General features: G+C 48.0%; 1 protein-coding gene across 1 annotated transcript in view; it reads left to right on the top strand.

The window, feature by feature from the left end:
* LOC135211444 (uncharacterized) overlaps positions 1–21928 on the top strand; it is a 161621-nt gene that overhangs the window by 9286 nt on the left and 130407 nt on the right. The window lies entirely within an intron of this gene.

Raw genomic sequence — 21928 nt, 5'->3', positions numbered from 1 at the left:
TCGTTACGCAGGCGCGCAAGCGCGAATTTCTTTCTTGCCGCACTAAAAAGTATCGGTGACACATCTCGGAAATTATTTCGTCACTTTGACATAATTTTTGTACCATTTTAAGTTAGCCATTACATGGAGTGTTATATATGAAAATGTGCACTTTTTTATGTAGAATACAACAAAAAAATACTCATGATTGTAGTTTTTATCAGTTTTGAGATATTTTCATATAAATAACGATAAGTGCCAAAATTTCAACCTTTGGTCAACTTTGACTCTACCGAAATGGTCGAAAAATGCAATTGTAAGCTAAAACTCTTATATTTGAGTAATATTCAATCATTTACCTTCATTTTGCAACAAATTTGAAGTCTCTACCACAATATTTCGATTTATGGTAAATTTAGGAAAAAACTTTTTCCTTATGTCCGCGTGGTAACTCTTCCGAAAAAAATCATACATGCGATTGTGGTAATGTTTGCACCATTTTAAATTAGCCGTTACATAAAGTTTTATATATGGAAATGTGTGCAATTTCATGCACAATACAACTAAAAACAACCCATGGTTGTAGCTTTTATCAGTTTTGAAATATTTTCATATAAAAAATGATGTGACACATTTTCAACCTTCGGTCAACTTTGACTCTACCGAAATGGTCGAAAAACGGAATTTTAAGCTAAAACTTATATTCTAGTAATATTCAATCATTTACCTTCATTTTGCAACAAATTGGAAGTCTAGCACAATATTTTGATTTATGGTGAATTTATGAAAAAAATAACATTTGTTCATGAAACTTACCTGGCAGATATATTTATAGCGGTATTTTCCGAAGTCCGACAGAAATGAAAAAACTTACGACACACGTAGTGGGAGTCAGGTGGTTAGTACCCATTCCCGCCGCTGGGAGGCGGGTATCAGGAACCATTCCCATTTTCTATTCATAATTTATCTGTCGCCGGTGTTGTAAACAGTTTTCAGCACCTCCGTCTTGAATTTAGGAAACTTGGCTACTATAAGTACCCTTTTTGATTTTTTGGTATCTTGACTTTTGGATCGGTGGCTAGGCACACGTTAATTGTGGATTTGATTGATTTTGGCTTGATTTCTCTTTAAATAAGATGTCTGGTTCTAGTTCGGCTAGCGCCAGGTTTTGTACCAAGAGTGATTGTCGAGTAGGCTACTGAAAAGCATCAGTAGACCCTCATACTTTGTGTAAGAGTTGCAGAGAGCATGATTGTATGTATGAAAGTCGTTGCAAGGAATGTGAGTGTCTTTTCTGATTCTGGATGGAGAGCGTATGAGTCCTATCTGCGTAAGCTTGAACGGGATAGGTTAAGGAGGTCTTCCTCCAGGAGCGTTTCAGGTAAACGTCAGGAAGTTCATGTTTCTCCTACTAACCCTCCTTTAATCCATACTCCTAACCTTGTAGTGTTGCCTTCGGGCCCTGGAACAGTGTCGTGGAGGGTAATACCCTTACACTTATCTTAGAGTCGATTCGTAATTTAGAATCTAAAGTGCTCGCCTTAGAAGGCAAAAGTGAAGGTGCAAAGTGCAGTGACAGTGCTCCTTCGTTTGTGGAGGGTGCGTCAGATCGGCCCCATTTCGCCTCTAGGCCTATGACCGCTGCCGGACTCCCAGGTTTCAGGGAGAGGGCATGTCGAAAGCCGCAGGAGGGGTTACGGGAACGCCCACCCCCGATCTGACGTGCCTTCGGCAGTATCTGTTGACGCTACCCAGACTGCCAAGGAGCGTGCACGTGCACGTCTCCTGAAAGAGTGTTTCTCTTCTTCAGAGGCTTATTCTCCCAAGCACAAGGGGTGGAGCTTTCATTCTGTTTCACGGCCCGCTGAAAAAGGAGCGTTGGTGATCGTGACGCTTCAGTTCCATTTTTGCTCTTGAGCGGCGATCTTCGCCTGAGAGTGTGTTCGCAGCCTTCCCGCCAGAAGAAAACGTAAGGAGTCATCGGATGATGACTTTGTTGAGCGCCCCAGTCGCTCTCGAGCGCGTGCAACGGCAGTTTCTGGGAGAAGGAAGAAGGCGTCCCCATCGCCCCTATTGTTTCTTCTCACAGGATCAGCCCGTCACCTGACAAGGAATCCTCTCCTACTGAGAAGATCCTGCGCTCTTTGCAGCAACAACTTGCTGATGCTCTTTCTAAGAAAGGGACGCAACCACGTCCCAGGAGAAAGGATGACCGTCTTCCTGTGAAGAGATCTAGAAGGTCTCCCTCTCCCTCTCCTCGCTCGTCTATCTCTCCACTTTCTTCGCCTGCTAGAGTTCGTGCGACTCCCCAGCGGCTCTCTAGAGGACGTGAAGAGGAATTTGCTCGCTCTGCGCATGAAGCGGTATTACCCGCTCGTAAACTTGCGGTGCGAGAGCTCGATACTTGCGTGAACGCTTCGGTGCAAGTTCAGGATCCTGACGCTCGGTTGGAAGCCAAGCGAACGCCAGTGGCATCTAAGAGTGCACCAGCGGAAGCAGAGCGCGCGCGAGGTGTTAAGCACGCTTTAGTAAACGTCATTCGCGCGCCAGCGGACGCCAGCAGCGCGCGAGTGGACGCCAATCCCGCGCTAGTAGCAGCCAGGTGTGCGCCAGCGGACGCCAGGTGTGCGCCAGCGGATGCTCGGGTGGACGAGGATGTGGATTTTCGTCGTCTCCCACCTGTTTTTGATGAGGACTTGCAAGTTACTTCGGGTCTTAGAGAGACGACCGGATTTCTATTAAGGAGTCAGCTTTGCCTTCCACTTCACAGCAACGCTCCTCTTGGAAACTTAGACCAGATAGTCTTAGTTCAGCCTTACTTCCTCCAACTTCACCTGTGTCGGAAGCAGAGGTTAGCGACGCTTCGGTTGAAGTGGATGATGAGAAACCTTTGGCGGCAGTCTCTTCCGACTACCAGGTATTGACCCGCCTTCTTCAATCGGAGTTTGGAGATACGTTTCATCCGGAAGCTCCTCGCTCTCCTCCTTCACAACTTTCTTCTTCCAAGATCAACAAGGTCTCGGCATTTGTCAGAATGAAGAAGTCCCTTTCAACTAAGAGGGCTCTTCGTAAGGTCCATGACTGGATGGAGAAAAGGAAGTCTCAGGGAAAGACTTCTTTTGCCCTGCCACCTTCGAGACTTAGTGGGAAGGCTGGCATTTGGTATGAGACGGGAGAAGACGTAGGTATTAGACTTCCCTCGTCAGCTCAAGGAGACTTCGCTAGCATTGTGGATGCCTCGAGGAGGTCTCACCTGTCCTCTTCGAAAGTTTCCTGGTCTACTACGGAAATGGACCACCAACTTTCTAGATTGGTGTTTGGGAGTTCTGGATGCCAAGTCTAGGAGTTCCGACTCGATTAGTCTGGGGGAGCTGTCCAGCGTAATGTCGTGTATGGACAAGGCCGTCAGAGATGGTTCGGAGGAGCTTACAGCTCACTTTTGCACAGGGCTCTTGAAGAAGAGATCCCTGTTTTGCAATTTTACAGCTAAATCTGTCTCTCCGTCACAAAAGGCAGATTTGCTCTTCGCTCCTTTTTCGGATCATCTCTTCCCCCAGGCTATGGTAAAAGACATTGCTACCAGCCTACAGGAGAAGGCCACGCAAGATCTCCTCGCACAATCTTCAAGGAGACCTGCGGTTCCTTCGTCCTCGGGAGTTTCGATTCTCAAGAAATCGAAGCCCTTTCGAGGTAGTTCTTCCTCGAGACCAGCCCCTCGAGGAAGAGGCACTTCCAGAGGCAGAGCCACTGCGCTTGCCAAGAACAAGAAGTGAAACAGAAGTCCTTCAGTCACCGGTTGGAGCCAGGCTTCAGCTTTTTGCGCAAGCCTGGGAAGAGAGAGGTGCGGATCAAATGGTCCTTGGACATCTTAAAGAAGGGTTACCGGATCCCGTTCCTGAAACCACCCCCGCTGTCTACGACACCCAGGGACATGTCACCTTCTTATCGGGGAGAAAAGCAACAAGTGCTTTACGATCTGTTAGATCAGATGATCGTGAAACACGCCGTAGAACAGGTCTTCGACCTGAATTCCCCGGATTTTACAACAGACTGTTCCTGGTGCCAAAGCAGTCGGGGGAATGGCGACGGTATTTACTCGATGTCAGCAACCTGAACCTCTTTGTCATCAAGCAGAGGTTCAAGATGGAGACACCTCAGTCAGTGATGGGAGCCTTAAGACCGGGGGATTGGATGGCTCACTAGATCTCCAGGACGCGTATTTCCAGTCCCCATCCACCCCAGTCCAGAAATACCTGCGGTTTGTCTGAAAGGAAAAGTGTTTCAATTCAGGGCTCTCTGCTTCGGACTCAGCACTGCTCGATGGTATTCACCCTACTGATGAAGAACATTGCGAGGTGGCTTCATCTTTCCAAAGTCAGGATCTCTCTACCTGGACGACTGCTCGTACGAGCCTCCTCGAAAGACCGGTGTCTGGAGACCTTCACACGACCTTGTCGTTAACGAAGTCCCTGGGGCTTCTGGTGAAACCTCGAAAAAGTCACATCTGACCCCTTCTCAGTCTTTAGTCTATCTGGGGATTCAGATGGACTCAGTGGCTTTTCGGGCTTTTCCGTCCCAGGGGCGACAACTAGATAGATTGCCTAAGCAAAGTGTCAACCTTTCTGGGGAAGGAATCATGCTCAGTGAGGGAATGGATGAGTCTGCTGGGGACCATTTCCTCACTAGAGAAGTTTGTTTCCCTAGGGAGGTTGCACCTCAGACCTCTTCAATTCTTCCTTGCGGACAATTGGAAGCACCAAACACTTTGGATTTGATTTTGGTGTTATCAGAAGAGGTAAAGGAACATCTAAGATGGTGGACCGACCCTTTGAAGCTCGCAGAGGGTCTTTCCTCAAGCTTCAGAACCCCGGACCTAGTGTTGTTTTCCGACGCGTCTTCCGCGGGGTGGGGAGCAACACTGGGGGGGGAGGAAGTGTCAGGCACCTGGAGAGGGGAACAGGTGTCCTGCACATAAACCTCAAGGAGCTGGCAGCAGTTCATCTGGCCGCTCCAGTTCTTTCAGAACGAAGTCTCCGGCAATGTGGTGCAGATCAACTCGGACAACACCACAGCCCTGGCATACCTCAAGAAACAGGAGGAACCCACTCTCGATCCCTGTTCTTCCTTGCAAAAGAGATCCTGTTATGGGCGAAGGCACACGACGTCTCTATCCTGACGAGATTCATATCAGGAGTAGAAAACGTCCGTGCAGATCTGCTCAGTCGACAAGGTCAACTTCTGCCGACGGAGTGGACCCTTCATCAGGAAGTATGCCAGAGGTTGTGGAAGTTATGGGGATCCTCTCGTAGACATCTTCGCAACTTCCAGGACAACGAGACTCCCGCTGTACTGCTCACCAGTTTCTAGACCCAGGAGCAGTAGCAGTAGAAAACGCCCTTCTTTGGGACTGGACGGGACTAGACGTATATGCCTTTCCCCCGTTCAAGATCCTAGGGGAAGTAATAAGGAAAATTCGCGGCATCAGAGGAACGAGGATGACTCTCATCGCCCCCTTCTGGCCAGCGACCGACTGGTCCACAGAGGTCATGTCTTTTCTAGTAGACTTTCCGAGGACTCTGCCTCCAAGGATAGATCTACTCAAACAGCCCCACTTCGAGAGGTATCACAAAAAACCTCCCCGCTCTGAGTCTGACTGCGTTCAGACTATCCAGAAGTTGGCCAGAGCGAGGGGTTTTTTTTTCAAGACCTGTGGGGAAAGCGATCGCAACGGCAAGGAGACCTTCTTCTATTGCCGTATACCAATCCAAGTGTGCTGTTTTTCGGAGCTGGTGCAGGAAGAAAGGCATTTCCTTCACCTCTACCTCTGTGAGCCAGATCGCAGACTTCCTTCTCTACTTGAGGAATGAAGTTCGCTTAGCGGTGCCTACGATAAAAGGCTACAGAAGTGTGCTTTCTGTAGTCTTTAGGCATAGAGGACTGGACTTAGCCAATAACAGAGACCTTCATGATCTTCTGAAGTCTTTCGAGACTTCGAAGGTACCTCAACCAAGAGTTCCTTCTTGGAACTTAGACATTGTTCTAAAGTTTTTGATGTCCAGTAATTTTGAACCTCTCAACTTAGCTTCGCTTTGAAATCTTACAAGGAAGACACTTTTTCTAACTGCTCTGGCGACGGCGAAGAGAGTTAGTGAGATCCAGGCTATAAGCAAGCATGTTGGGTTTAAGAACTCTGATGCTGTTTGTTCTTTAAGCCCTATGTTCTTAGCATAGAACGAAAACCCTTCCAACCCTTGGCCCAAGACATTTGAAATCAAGGGTTTGACAGAGATCGTGGGTAGTGAGCCAGAGAGAGTCCTGTGCCCTGTCAGGGCTCTCAAATTCTATTTAGACAGAACGAAGGACTGTAGAGGACCTTCGGGCAACTTGTGGTGCTCTGTTAAGAAGCCTGATCTTCCCATGTCAAAGAACGCGCTTTCTTTCTTCTTGAGAGACACCATTAAGGAAGCTCATTCCACATGTAGTGATAGTGACATGAAGCTTTTAAAAGTGAATGCCCACGAGGTGAGGGCTATTTCGACCTCGATAGCCTTTCACAGAATATGGCACTCAGTGACATTTTGAGTGCCACATATTGGCGGAGCAACTCGGTGTTCGCTTCACACTACTTGCGGGAGGTGAAAGCGACATACGAACATTGCTCGTCGCTTGGACATACGTCGCTGCAGACACTGTTTTGGGGCAGGAGGTAGCACTCATCCTTTCCTTTAGTGGTTAGGTGAGCTTTTTAATTGTGTGTGTTTTTTTGGTTGTGGGTTGACCGCCCGAGGCGGATCTCCCTTCTTTAGTCTAGTTTAGTGGAATACTTTGGTAGACTAGGCCAGGTGGTTTTTTAACTTCGTTGCCCTCATTGTATGGTCAATGGTCTAGTCACATCGTGGTCACGCCCCCGTTGACAGATCATCTTGAGTGCACCAGCTTATAGGTCTCTACCTCGCTGGCAACTCTAGTAGCACAAGCAAGACTTACGTGGCAGTAACCACGAAGCCAGCTATGCTAACAGGTAAGGAACCAAGATATCAATTATCTGCATGTATATGTTTCCTAAAATTCTATTCTGTCTCTTCCCACCACCAAAGGTGGGATTCAGCTATATATATATCTGACAGGTAAGTTTCATGAACAAAATGATATTGTAATGATACAATAAAGTTTGTTCATACTTACCTGGCAGATATATATAATTTAAGTACCCACCCACCTCCCCTCAGGAGACAGTGGAAATAAATTATGAATAGACAATGGGAATGGTTCCTGATACCCGCCTCCCAGCGGCGGGAATGGGTACTAACACCTGACTCCCACTAGTTGTGTCGTAAGTTTTTTAATTTCTGTCGGACTTCGGAAAATACAGCTATATATATATCTGCCAGGTAAGTATGAACAAACTTTATTGTATCATTACAATATCATTTTTCTTTACGTCCGCGCGGTAACTCTTCCGAAAAAATCATATGTGCGATTGTGGTAATGTTTGCACCATTTTAAATTAGCCGTTACATAAAGTTTTATATATGAAAATGTGCGCAATTTAATGTAGAATACAACTAAAAATAATTCAAGGTTGTAGCTTTTCTCATTTTCTAAATATTTGCATATAAATCACGATAAATAGAAAAAAAAACCACATTCTGTCAACTTTGACTCTACAGAAATAGTAGAAAAATGCAATTGTAAGCTAAAACTCTTACAGTCTAGTAATATTCAGTCATTTATCTTCATCTTGAAACAAATTCGAAGTCTCTAGCACAATATTTAGAATTATGGTGAATTTAAAAAAAAAACTTTCCTTCCCTCCACGTGCAGATTCTCCCCTGCAAATCTCCGAAATGCGTATCTCGCATTCTCGGAATATTTGCTCCATTTCATATTAGGCATTTCATAGAGTTTTATATATGAAAATGTGCGCAATTTTATGTAGAATAAAATGAAAAATATTTTAATGTTGTAGCTTTTCTAATTTTTGAAATAATTGCATATAAAAAAATATAAAAAAAAATTGACATTCGGTCAACTTTAACTCATCCGAAATGGTCAAAAACTGCAATTGTAAGCTAATACTCTTACAGTATAGTAATATTCAATCATTTGTCTTCATTTTGAAACAAATTGAAAGTCTCTAGGACAATATTTAGATTTATGGTGAATTTTTGAAAAAAATATTTGTTTACGTCTGCGCATTACGAATTCATGCATCATTTTGTGATAATATTTTCTCTGTGTTGCTTTTATCGTTTTACAATGTGTTATATACCAAAATGATAGCAATTTAGTGTACATTACAACAACAAAAAATTAACTTGTTACCTTTAACCGTTTTGCGCATAGCGTGATTTGAATACAATTATATATGAAATTTTGTTTTCGCGCTATCATATATCGCATTATTTATATATGATAATGATAATTTTTTCCATTTCTGATGGTCGCATACTAAACTTCAGGCAATGACAAAAAAAGGAGCCAAAAATGAACTCTTAATTTTGAAAATTAAGCGCGCTGTGATTTTTTGAAAAAAATATTTTTTCCGCTTCTGCGCTCACTCCAAGACCCCCACGGCACATGGAAGACGATTTTTTATATACCCCTTCGGCGTTTAAGGGTTAATTACCAGTCCAGTAGTTACCTAACTGGCTAATACTTTCTTTTATACTGAAATAGTTAACTACCAGTCCAGTAGTTACCTGCCCGGCTGTGGGAAAGCACTGCCTCCCCACCTGCTCACCGAGTCGTCAATTTGATTACAGCCGGCAGCGAGGAAGACTTCTCTCTTTCGCTCTTGCTGTCTTGTTGAAATTATTCATAACATTCCTTTTGTCGTTCTAGATAAATACGAGTATGTCTGACAAAATGGTTATGCGTTCTTGCCCTGGTGTTCCTGGTTGTAGGTGTGGGACTTTCATAAGCAGTATTGACTGAGACCCTCACTCTTTGTCCTTCTCGCAGAGGGCATTTTGTTCATTGGAATCCCCCTGTGAGGAGTGCCGTACCTGGTCGCCTGCCCAGTGGGTTGAGTATCGTCGGCGGTGAAGTAAGAAGAAGAAAAGGGATTCTTTGCCTTTGAGTTCTTCCTTGAAGACCAAACAACCCAGGCCTTCTGCTTCCTTGTTGGTGAATTGTCCTTCGGGACCTTCGGCGTCTCACTCCTCTGGGAGTGAGGCACGTAAGAGCAAAGATTTAACTCCTGGCCAGCCTTTGAAAGGGTGAGACCTGCCCGTTTCCCCTGGTGAAATGGGAAGCCTGGCCCTTCTAAGGATGAGCCTCGTTTTTCAGTGCATGTTGACGACGTCCTTCGTGTTTTGTGGCCTTCGTTGGGACTTCCTGGCCTTTCATCGAAGGAGAGACTATGTCGGCAATCTCCAGAGCTGTGTCTCCCTCCTTAGTCTCCTCAGAAGAGTCAGCCTCATCCTCCCATGCTGTTAAGGAAGACGCCCTTCCTTCTGCGGCGCAGCCCCCAGAGCCCTCCCCTGCGGAGGCTCTTTTCGACGCTGACCAGGTCTGTCTTACTGTCTGCCTGCCTTCGGTGATGAAGGCCCTGCAGCTTTGGCTTGTCCCTGGACGAGGTCCTCGGACTCCTCCCGACACGCCTTCTTCAAGAGCTAGCAGTGACTCTCAGAGAAGTAGTAAAGACTCCTCTCAGAGATCTTCACTTGTAAGCTCCTCATCTGTGCGCAATGCTACAGCATGCACAAAGGAGCCTTCATTAGATTTACTCTCCTCAATGTGTGATACTATGGCACATGCACAGGAGGCTTCGCTAATTGCACACGAGCCTTCATTGGAGAGATGTCGCAGACACTGTCTCTCCCTCTCAGGGTCAATGCACCAACACCTGGGCCCATTCTACACCTGTGTGTGCGGCTATACATCGAGAACACCTTCCTGATGCATGCCTTGTTACTCCTGTATAGCGCGGTCCGACAGTGCACGTGTTTACACATGCTTCCTCTAGAGAGTGCACACCTGTAACGCGTGTTACCCAACACGCTGCTTCACCTCTGCCTCAGCAACAGCATAAGCACTCACCGATACGACCCACTGCTTGTGTGCCAACGCACATCACCAGAGCGTTTTTCTAAACACTGTCGCAGGCGCTCTCAGTCTCCAGTATCATCTGCTTCAGACGCACTCCTTCTTCAGAGCGCTCTTCTTTATCTTCTATATATGCTACAAGACACGCGTTTTCACCAGTAGAACGTCAACACACTCCAGCAAGTTCTAATGTACACGCTTCTAGGCGATCTCCCGCGTGTCAATATGCTTACTCCCGTTCAGAACCTGTGCACGCCCGCACCAACATGCAATCTTGATCCTGCAGATACGCACCTGTTGAACCTTCTCCCTTTGTCTTTTTCAGTGTTTCAGCTTGAAAAGTGGAGACGTCTGAGTTGGAGTACCCATCCTCGGAACTTCCATCGTCTGCTCCTCCTCCAGAGGTCCCATCTCCACCTCAGGATCCTCATATAGCTGCAACCCAGCCTTCCCGAAGGCAGCCATATAGGCTTTCGCCATTAATCAGAGGTCATCGCTCCCCAACTAATCCTCGAGAACTAGGCTGTAAGCGGGCCCCTTTTCTTTAAAATGACCTTCCAGCCCCCCTTCCTATTCCTCTTGGGAACCAGGCCAGAAACAGTTTAAGGGGGTTTAGGGGGTTTACCAATCCTAAGCTGCCACGAGTGCTCAACGCCAGGCAAGAGGTGCTCTGGAAGCAAATGCATCCCGTGCACAGGAGGCTTCGCTAATTGCACACGAGCCTTCATTGGAGAGATGTCGCAGACACTGTCTCTCCCTCTCAGGGTCAATGCACCAACACCTGGGCCCATTCTACACCTGTGTGTGCGGCTATACATCGAGAACACCTTCCTGATGCATGCCTTGTTACTCCTGTATAGCGCGGTCCGACAGTGCACGTGTTTACACATGCTTCCTCTAGAGAGTGCACACCTGTAACGCGTGTTTACCCAACACGCTGCTTCACCTCTGCCTCAGCAACAGCATAAGCACTCACCGATACGACCCACTGCTTGTGTGCCAACGCACATCACCAGAGCGTTTTTCTAAACACTGTCGCAGGCGCTCTCAGTCTCCAGTATCATCTGCTTCAGACGCACTCCTTCTTCAGAGCGCTCTTCTTTATCTTCTATATATGCTACAAGACACGCGTTTTCACCAGTAGAACGTCAACACACTCCAGCAAGTTCTAATGTACACGCTTCTAGGCGATCTCCCGCGTGTCAATATGCTTACTCCCGTTCAGAACCTGTGCACGCCCGCACCAACATGCAATCTTGATCCTGCAGATACGCACCTGTTGAACCTTCTCCCTTTGTCTTTTTCAGTGTTTCAGCTTGAAAAGTGGAGACGTCTGAGTTGGAGTACCCATCCTCGAACTTCCATCGTCTGCTCCTCCTCCAGAGGTCCCATCTCCACCTCAGGATCCTCATATAGCTGCAACCCAGCCTTCCCGAAGGCAGCCATATAGGCTTTCGCCATTAATCAGAGATCATCGCTCCCCAACTAATCCTCGAGAACTAGGCTGTAAGCAGGCCCCTTTTCTTTAAAATGACCTTCCAGCCCCCCTTCCTATTCCTCTTGGGAAGCCAGGAGAACAGTTAAGGGGGTTTACCAATCCTAAGCTGCCACGAGTGCTCAACGCCAGGCAAGAGGTGCTCTGGAAGCAAATGCATCCCGTGACCTTGAGAGTCCAGGCCTCCAACCTCTCAAGGTTCTCGATCTCCAAGGGCTAATTCCCTTCTAGAAAAGTATCATATCTCCCCCATCGAATTCGAACTCAGCTAAGATCCTCCTGACTGGGCTCCCACAGTGCTTGCTGAGAGGGCACCATCTCCCCTCTCTCCTCTAGCTTCGCCAGACGCGGACAGGTGTCCTCCAACTCCACCTTCCCTGTTCTCGCAAGGGGCTGTCCGACGGGCGTACAAGGACCTTTGAAAGGCAGCGAAGAATCGCCTTCGTGATTCTGAGCCTCCAAGGGCTCCTGTGGCTCTGGTGGCCTCGGCTCCCGGACCTTCTGCTGCCCCTCTTAAACAATTAGAGACTTGGCCTTCTTCTTTAATACTGGACCCCTCTCATTCACACCTGGGTGCGTCAATGCAGAGGGAGGACGATCTTCCTGATGCAACTGAAGATTCAGCTGGCTATCTTTCCGAAACCAGCTGCCTCAGCTGGTCCAGAAAATGCAGCAGCTAAAACCACCCTCTGAGAGATCATCAGTCTCATCTGGAAGGTAAGCAGCCTAGGAGAAGCTCCAACTACTTCTCCTATAGGCCGTATGTCGGTTGACCTTCTTTGTTGTGCCCCTTTTGGTGCTCGGTCCTGGTTTGAGCTGCCCTTGTCATCCCTGGCAAGGGAGGCTCTGTGACCAAGGTCGATAGGCAAGTATCAGCAAGAAAGGAATCGCTGCGGGCATCTCGGTCCTCTAAGCTACTCCCCTCTGCTTTCCAGAAGCAGAGGAAGTACTATGTGGCCCAAGAGGACATCATTGGCACCTGGAGTGTTGCTCCAGATACTTGAGCATCGAACCTCGACACTCTTCCCAGGAGATGTCGCAGATCGAACAAACCACAATGGCGGCGTTGCAAGCAGCTTCATTGTTGGACTTTTGGGGTGGCTTGGTGGGCTTTCTTGCCACCTCTGATACTCCACAGCAGCCTGACAAACAAGTGGACATGGCCCGTCAGCTCCATGACCTTGTTTTGTCAGGAGGTAAGGCTATGGAGTTCTTAGTTTACCAGCTTGCCAACCTAGTACTGAAGCTCAGCAACGCTGTCTCATCAAGGCTTGATTGAGCTATGGATGGACCCTCAGGATATGATCGACCTGACGAATGCTTCACTTCAGGGATCCACCCTCTTTCCATCTTTGGATGTAAATGAGGTGATAGGAAACTTCAGGAGAGTGAGCCAAGATTCTTTGCTGCATCGCGCAGCATCCTTCCATCAGCCCCAACCTCCTGCTGTTTCTGCTTTACATCACCGTGGCTCTCCATCTAGGAAGGCATCTCACCCTCCAGCCAGGGATGATCCCTGTCTCACTGCCTCCACCACTTAGCGCCTGAGAGGTCAGGAGCCCTTTTTAACCAGAGGTGGTCGAGGGCAAGGCAAACGTGGCGAAAGGAAGAGAGTCTGCTGTGACCAGTGAGGAGGGCACTCTCCCCCCCACTCTACCACCTGTGGGGGGATGCCTGCAAGCCAGATAGACGAGGTGGCAGTACCACAAGGCGGAGGATTGGACGCTGGCCATCCTCCAACACGGGTATCGGATCCTGTTCATCAACTCTCCCCTCCTCTGATTCGACCCCCGAAGATGTCATCATCCTATCGTCAGGGGTTGATAAAGGATCTTGCCCTCAGGCGGAAGTCAAGGACACTTGAGGAGATCCTCGACGAGTCTAGGTTCTTCAGTCGACTTTCTTCTAAAGAAGGCGTCTGGAGGCTGGTGACTGGTCATCGACCTCTCGGCCCTGAACGAGTTTGTTCACCAAACCCCGTTCAGGATGGAGAACCCCAGCATGGTCAGACAGGCCATTCCTTCCTCTGGACTACATGGTGATGATCGACCTAAAAGAAGCATACTTCCAGATCCCAATCCATCTGTTGTCCAGGAAGTATCTTTGTCTTGGTGTAGTGGACAGTGTTCCAATTCAAGGTCCTATGTTTTGGTCCCTCCACAGCTCCGCAAGTCTTCATTCAGGTGTTCACCCTAGTTTTGACAAGGGCTCATCGCCAGGTCATTCGTTTGTTGCATTACCTAGGTGATTGGCTAATACTGGCGCCTTCGGTGGAACATCATCTCCACTGAGACAGGGTTCTGGCATTTTGTCACGATCTGGGGATCACGGTGAACCGCAAGAAGTCCCCTCAAGAGCCTTTTCAACAACGTGTGTATCGGTATGATTCTCGACACCGTTGCAGGGAAAGCCTTTCTGACACCGGAAAGACTGGAACGCTTCCAGTGTTGCTCTGCCCTTCCTTTGACAGTCCCAGCTGCCAGCACATCAGTCGCAACAGTTGCTTGGATATCTGGCCTTACTGGAATGCCTTGTTCCAAATGGTTGGATGCGCCTTCGATCTTTTCAGTGGGGTCTGAAGAATCAGGATTCTCCTCATGATCTAGTAGTCCCAGTGGAGGAAAACATGCGCTCCAATCTTGAGTGGTGGCTGGACAATGCGAACCTGTTGAGGGGCTCCCCTCTCCAGTCTCGTCCAACCGATCTGCTCCTGTTCTCGGACGCATCCAAGGAAGGATGGGTCATGCACCTACTGCAACACGCCTATGGTCCAACCAGGAATGTCGGGATCATATCAACGGGCTGGAACTTTGAGCTGCATTCCTGGCACTCCAGCACTTCAGCTCTCTTTAGACAGGTCACTCTGTGGCGCTGATGAGCGACAACACCACCGTAGTGGCATACATCAACCGTCAAGGCGGTACCGTGTCTCTGCAGCTATGCTAACTAGCAGTGCAGATTCATGAATGGGCAGCTCTCAACTTGGTAGGGTTGACAGCTCGGTTCATTCCAGGCAAATGGAACATCGTGGTAAACAATCTGAGCAGGACACAGATCGTTGGCTCCGAATGGTCTTTGGCTTCTCGGATTGTGAACAGTCTTGACTTAGTAGGGTTCCCCAAAGATAGACCTGTTTGCTACCTCTAAATCAGAAGCTGCTGATTTACTGCTTTCCAGTTCCAGATCTGGCGGCGGCGTTCGAGGACGCATTCCAGCACCCCTGGAACAGCCTCGACATCTATGCTTTTCCGCCATTTTGCCTGATCAGGCAGGTGTTGAATCGAGTGCGATCCACACACTTTCCCTGTCCATGACGTTAGTATCAGCGCCAAAATATCCCCATTTTGAATGGTATCTGGACTCTACTTCTGCTGGTAGAGACTCGGAGAGTGCTTCTGCCACTCCCTGAGCTCCTATGCCAACCATGTGTGAGGATCTTCCACAACGCAGTGGGCTTCTTACATCTTCATGCGTGGAGGTTATCCAGCAGCTCCTCACGGCGAAAGGCTTTTTGCAAGAGGCTGTGACAGCAATGTCAGGGTACCCCGGGAAGTCCTCAATGTCTGTCAATCGGACCAAGTGGGCCATCTTCTGTGGTTAGTGTCGTCGGAGAGGCTGTTCTCCTCTCAGATCCTCTATCCCCTTGATTGCCCACTTCTTACTCTACCTCTGGAGAGAAAATCTCCTTTCGGTCTTGGCGGTAAAAGGCTATCGCTCGGCCTTGAGCCAAGTCCTCAGACTGAAAGGAGCTTTGAACAGGGTTGCACTCCGGTATTGGCGAAGCCCCATCCCTGGGTCATCGTTGCTGTCTTCAGGTCTTTGAAGAGAGCTCCTTATGAACCGTTGTCCCTGGCATCTGATAAGGATCTCACCGTGAAAACGGTTTTTCTTCTCCGTTGCTTCCTCCAAACGAGTCAGCGCGCTTCATGGCTTAGTATATAATGTCACTCTTACCGAGCGCTGGACCAATGCCTGCTTCAGCTTTGTCCCTGAGTTTGTTGCAAAAACCCAAAATCTGCCCTAGGTCGATTCTTGGTTCTCTTCGTTCCAGGTGAGCCTGAGCACAGTAACCGAAGACCCAGATGAGCTACTTCTCTGTCCTCTGAGAGCATTGAGGCCCTATCTCCAATGGACCAGCTCTACTCGACCCAGCTTACATCATCTCTTTGTGAGTACTGGCTTGTCAAAGGAGGGTTACGAGGAATACCATTTGTTCCTTCACGTTAACAAACCTTCGGTCCTTTATATAAGGAATTACTTTCAGCGCCAGCTAGAACTCGGTCTTAAGATTCTATGACAAGGTAGTTAGGCAGTAACTGCTTTTTACACATGCAACTTACCCGGCAGATATATACTTAGCTTATGTCTCTGACGTCCGACAGAATTCAAAACTCGCGGCACACGCTACAGGTAGGTCAGGTGATCACCCCCTACCGCCGCTGGGTGGCGGTAATAGGAATCATTCCCGTTTTCTGACAAAATTTTTCTGTCGCCGGTGCTGACAACAACTTTGTTGGTAGCTCCTGCTTAGAATTTCTTGCTTGCTTTGCCGAGGATTATTTGGGAAGTATTTGATCTTTGGTCGTTGGCATACGCTGTTTTTTGGATTTAGTTGGTTAATATGTCCGATTTAACACCTGGAACTCTGTTTAGAGTATGTGTAAATGAGGGATGCAAGGTGAGGTTGCCTAAGGCTACGTTGGACCCTCACACTGTTTGTGTAAAATGTAGGGGAAGGGATTGTTCGGTTAAGGATACATGTGATGTATGTGAGAGTTTAACTGAATTACAATGGAAAGAACTAACTTCGTATGTAAAAAAGTTAGAAAAGGATAGGATTAGAAAAGCTTCAGCTAGAAGTTCAAGTAGATCCTGTTCTGCGGAACAGGATAGTATTTCTAACCCTGCAGTAGCTTCGCCATCTTCCTTTTTGGTTTCAGCTCCTTCCTCCCGCAGCGAACCCGCAGATGTGTCTGCCGAGAGAGCCGCTGTGGAAGCTTCAATCCGCGATTTGCAACAGCAATTGCGAGATATAGACCAAGGTAAGGGTGAAGTGTCTAGTGATAAGTGCAGTGTCCCCAGTGCAGTGGAGGGGCCGTCTGACCGACTCCGCATCGCTCCTAGGCCTAGACCTCTTTCAGACTCCATTTGCCCAAAGGGAGGGGAGGAATGTCGAAAGCCGCAAGGGGGATGTAGAGTATCCCCAACGGTCAGGCGTCCCTTCAGCAGGTCCTGTAGACTCGTCCCAGGCTGCTGTAGAGAGCTATAGGAAAAGCCTCTTAAGGAAGTGTTTTTCCGACTGATTCGTCCTCTCCTAAACGAGGATGGAGCTCATCTTCCAAATCGCGCCCTCTCAAGAGAGCCTGGAAGCCTCCAGGAGAAGGCGCTCTTGACTCCAGCCCGGAGCCTTTTCCGGAGTATTCTCCTGCGCCTAAGAAGGCTATGAAGTCTCCGGAATCTACACCAGAAGGGATTCGGTCCTCCACTAAGAAATTCCTGTTGGACCTCCAAGCGAATCTCTCTTCTTTAGTAGGCTCTCTGTCTACTAGTAGGCGCAAGGAGCCTTCTCGCAGGAAGGACTCCTCTCTTCCAGTTAAGAGGTCTGTTAGGAGATCTTCTCCTAGTAGGAAGGAGGAGTATAATAGGCGATCTTCACCAGTAAGAACCTTTTCTCCCCCGAGAGTAGACGACTCCTTTGAAACTTCGTCTAGACAGGGAAGATGGTATTCTCCGCGCAGAAGCTCTGAGGCTAAGAGTCATAGCACAAAGCGCCAAGAAGTAGGCGCTAGATCCTCTCCTTGTAGGAGTAGAAAGTCCCCTTGCGAGAAGGCAGCGATCGGTTCGTATCTGTCGAACGATCTCCTAGGAGTAGGATATCCTCTTCAAGTGGAAGGAAGGAACGAGAGAGGGAACGCTCTGCTCAGAGGGATAGAAGCGAGAAAAGCTCTCCTTCGAAGGATGACTTTTCTAGAAGGCGCCAACGTTCGATAGGACTCCTGGATGATCGAATCTCGTTAAGTTACTCGAGACCTTATGATAGGCTTTCCTCAAGGGAGTCAAGCGCCTCTCCTAGCAGGTTCCAAGATTCTACGAAGAACCTAAACAGGGGTTCTCGCCCTACTCCTGGAAGAGTATCTAGAGTGGACGCTTACCGTTCTCCTAGCAGGCGTCAAGAGCCTGAAAGGAGTCTAATCTTGGATCGCGAACCTACTCTGTAAGACGATCAAGAGTAGGCGCAAGCTCTTCTCCTCACAGGCGCCAAGAGCCTGAAAGGATCCTGACTTTGGATGCGCGCCCTACTCATAGTAGGCGCTCGAGAATAGAAACGAGTGTTTCTCCGGATAGGCGCCAAGAGCCTGATGAGGCAGGCTCTAGATCCTCCCCTATCAGGTATCAAGAACTGGGGAGACGGAGAAAAGCGGAGGTTTTTTCTTTACCGAGGAAACATATCTCGGGTATTGAGCTGGCGGCTGCTTCTGACGAGCTCTTGAAGGATAAGAGTCGCATTACCTTGCCAGGACTTTTTCTGTTCCACCGTCAAGAAGTCTCCCTCTCCGAATGTAACCTTGGAGGAAGTCTCGGAGGAGGAAGAGATGAAAGAAGTAGGAGTCTCTGATTATAAGAGACTTTCTGCATTACTACTTCAGGAGTTTGGGGACTCTCTGTGTTCGGCTGATCCTCCATCTCCGGGATCTCTGCTATCGAGTACTAAGTTGGCAAAATCCCCCTCTTTTGTCAAGATGCGGCCAACTCTCTCTATGAGAAAGGCCATCAAGAATCTGGAGAACTGGACTCTGGTTAAGAAGGAGACAGGTAGAGGGTGTTTTTGTGTCCTCAGTCTAGATTGACAGGGTAAGCCCGGGTGTCTGGCCTACGACATGAAGGAACCCATGGGGTTAGGCCTTCCGGCTTCCGCAAACGCGGATTTTTCTGCTCTGGTGGAATCATCTAGAAGACACTCTCTACTATCAGCTAAAGCGTCTTGGGGAATGTGCGAGATGGACCATTTACTCAAGGGTCTATTTCGCACATTAGAAGTCTTCAACTTCATGGATTGGGCCTTAGGAGCTCTAGCAAAAAGAGCGCAGGATCCGGAGTTTGTGACAATGGAGGTGTTATCAAGTGTCCTTTCGTGCCTGGACAAGGCAGTAATGGATGGATCCACAGCAAGTAAGTAGCCTCTCTCTTTGGAGCAGGAGTGCTCAAAAAGAGATCAGTGTACAGCTTCGTTTCTCTCCAAGTCTGTTTCTCCCTTGCAGAGAGCCTCTTTGCTTTTTTCCCCACTCTCGGAGTACCTTTTTCCTCAGGAGACAGTGAGCACTTTCTAGATCACTGTCGGAGAAAGCTACGCAAGATCTTCTTGCTCAGTCCGCCAAGAGGCTAAACCTGCTGTGCCGATGGCTAAGAGAGAGGGAACAGCGAATAAAGTGTTCCTTCCAACAGCTTTCGAGAAGAACAACCTCAAGACCCGCAACCTAAGAGTAGAAGGCCGTTTAAGAGAGGACGATCTTCTCGAAGACCATTTTCAAAGCCGCAGTGAGACAGGAGTCCTCCAGACTCCAGTAGGAGCCAGACTTTTGAGGTTTTCGCGAAAGTCTGGGCTCAGAGAGGGGCGGTGACAACTGGTCCCTCTCGATCCTCGAGAGAGGATACCTGATCCCCTTCAGGGAAAAGCCTCCCTTAACCACCACTCCAAGGGAGTTAGCAGCAAGATACAGAGATCCTTTAAAGAACCAAGCACTATTACATCTGGTGCAACAGATGCTAGAAAAGAAGGCTATAGAAAAGGTATTAGACATTCATTCTCCAGGATTTTACAATCGCCTCTTTCTGGTACCAAAAGCCTCGGGGGAGTGGAGACCAGTGCTGGACGTAAGCGCTCTGAATCACTTTGTGATCAAAACAATGTTCACGATGGAGACGACGTCGTCAGTTCTTTCAGCGCTAAGACAAGGGGATTGGATGGTGTCATTGGATCTGCAAGATGCCTACTTTCATGTACCCTCCATCCCTGTCCAGAAGGTATCTAAGATTTATGATACAGGGCCAAGTATTTCAGTTTCGCGCCCTTTGTTTCGGTCTTTCCACAGCTCCCCAAGTTTTCACGGGATTGATGAAAAACGTAGCACATTGGCTACATTTAAAAGGAATAAGGATATCGCTGTATCCTCGACAATTGGTTGATTCGCTCGCAATCCAGGGATCAGTGTCTGGAGGACCTAAGGTCGACGTTGGACTTGACTCAGTCCCTGGGACTGTTAGTGAACCTCGGGAAATCCCAGATGGATCACCAGCAAAGCATTGTCTATCTGGGGATTCTGATGGATTCTCGGGGTTTTCAAGTGTTTCCGTCCATAGAAAGACAGGAACGGTGCATTCTAAAAGTGAAGACCTTCCTAGAGAAAGAACAATGTTCCGCGAGGGAATGGATGAGTCTTCTGGGGACCCTCTCCTCGTTGGAACAGTTAGTTTCTCTAGGGAGGCTTCACATAAGACCTCTTCAATTCTTCTTGAACGGAGAATTGGGACCAGAAGAATCAGGATCTGTGGGAATCTTTTCCTCTGTCCAGAGGTATAAAGGAAAGCCTCAGCTGGTGGTTAGAACCAGGCAGACTGAACGAGGGACTATCGCTGCAGTTACCGAACCCCTCCCTAGTGTTGTTTACAGACGCGTCGGAGACGGGATGGGGGGCGACGTTGGGCCTGAGAGAAAAAGTGTCAGGCACCTGGAGGTGGGGAACAGGTGTCCTGGCACATCAACGAGAAAGAGTTAGTGGCAGTGCATCTAGCTCTCAGACAGTGGGAATCCCAAGTCGCGAACTCAGTGTTGCAGGTAAATTCAGACACACGACAGCTCTAGCCTACATAAGAAAACAGGGGGGGACTCACTCCCTCTCACTGTACAAGAAGGCAAAAGAGCTTCTTCTATGGTCAAAGGAGCGGAACATCACACTCTTGACGAGGTTTATACAAGGCGAGAAAAAACGTCAGAGCAGACTTGTTTGAGCAGGAGAGACCAGTCATTTCCACGGAGTGGACTCTGCACTCAGAGGTCTGCAATCAAATTTGGAACCTATGGGGAAGGTCAAACATAGACCTGTTTGCAACTCATTGGAATGCCAGGCTGGAGAACTACTGCTCTCCGATTTCGGATCCAAGGGCAGTAGCGATCGAACGGCCTCCTAAATTGGGAAGAATAGACGGCTACGCTTTTTCCTCCTTTCAAGATCATAGGAAACGTCATAAGGAAGTTTGTTTTGACGAAAGGAGCGAAATTGACCCTAATCGCCCCATTTTGGCCAGCTCAAGAGTGGTTCACAGAGGTACTGGAATGGATGATAGATTTTCCAAGGTACCTTCCTTTACGGAACGATCTTCTCAGACAGCCCCACTTTGCTGACAGATACCACAAAAACCTCCCCGCGCTCGGTCTGACTGCCTTCAGACTGTCGAAGGACTCGTCAGAGCGAAGGGGTTTTCACGCGCGGCTGCAAAGGCAATTGCAAGAGCCAGGAGACCGTCAACTATACGTGTGTACCAGTCGAAGTGGGAAGTGTTCCGAAGGTGGGCCAGGAATCAGAATGTATCCTCTTCCAGTACCTCTGTGATGGAAATAGCAGATTTCCTGTTATATTTGAGACAAAAATGTAACCTTGCAGTCTCAACTATAAAAGGTTATAAAAGTATGCTTTCTTTGGTGTTTAGACATACAGGACTAAACATCACGGATGACAAAGATTTACACGATTTGATTAAATCATTTGAGACTTCGAAGTCCAAGACAGCCAGACCACCCAGCTGGAACCTGGATGTGGTTCTAAGGTTTCTCATGTCAGAGAAATTTGAACCTCCCAATAACTCATCGTTTAGAGACTTGACTAGAAAATCTATTTTCCTCTTTGCATTAGCATCAGCTAAAAGGATAAGTGAACTCCAGGCTTTAGAAGGCACAGTGGGCTTCAGGAAGGATTCTGCAGTGTGTTCATTTAACCCCCTATTTTTAGCAAAAAATGAGAATCCTTCTAAGCCTTGGCCAAGGACGTTTGAAGTTAAAGGATTGACTTCCCTGGTAGGGAGAGAGATAGAGAGAACCTTGTGTCTGGTAAGGATCCTCAAGTTCTATCTAGAGAGGAAAAAGCAAATGGGAGGAAACTCAGAGAGCCTTTGGTGCTCGGTAAGAGATCCGAGAAGAACGATGTCAAAGAGTGTACAGGCATTCTTTATCAGGAGGAGATTATTAAAACAGGAAGCAAAAAAACATATTTGGCCCTGTGAAGAGGAATATCTCGGGCAGTTGAGAGTTAAAGCACATGAGGTCAGAGCCGTAGCAACCTCATTAGCTTTCCACAAGAATGTCGATAAACGACTTAATTGGATCCACATATTGGAGATGCAATTCTGTGT

This window comes from Macrobrachium nipponense, chromosome 4 (genome assembly GCF_015104395.2).
Source record: "Macrobrachium nipponense isolate FS-2020 chromosome 4, ASM1510439v2, whole genome shotgun sequence".
NCBI classification, from domain to species: Eukaryota; Metazoa; Arthropoda; class Malacostraca; order Decapoda; family Palaemonidae; genus Macrobrachium; species Macrobrachium nipponense.
Note: the sequence above shows the minus strand (reverse complement) of the source record. Positions and strands in the feature narration are given on the sequence as shown.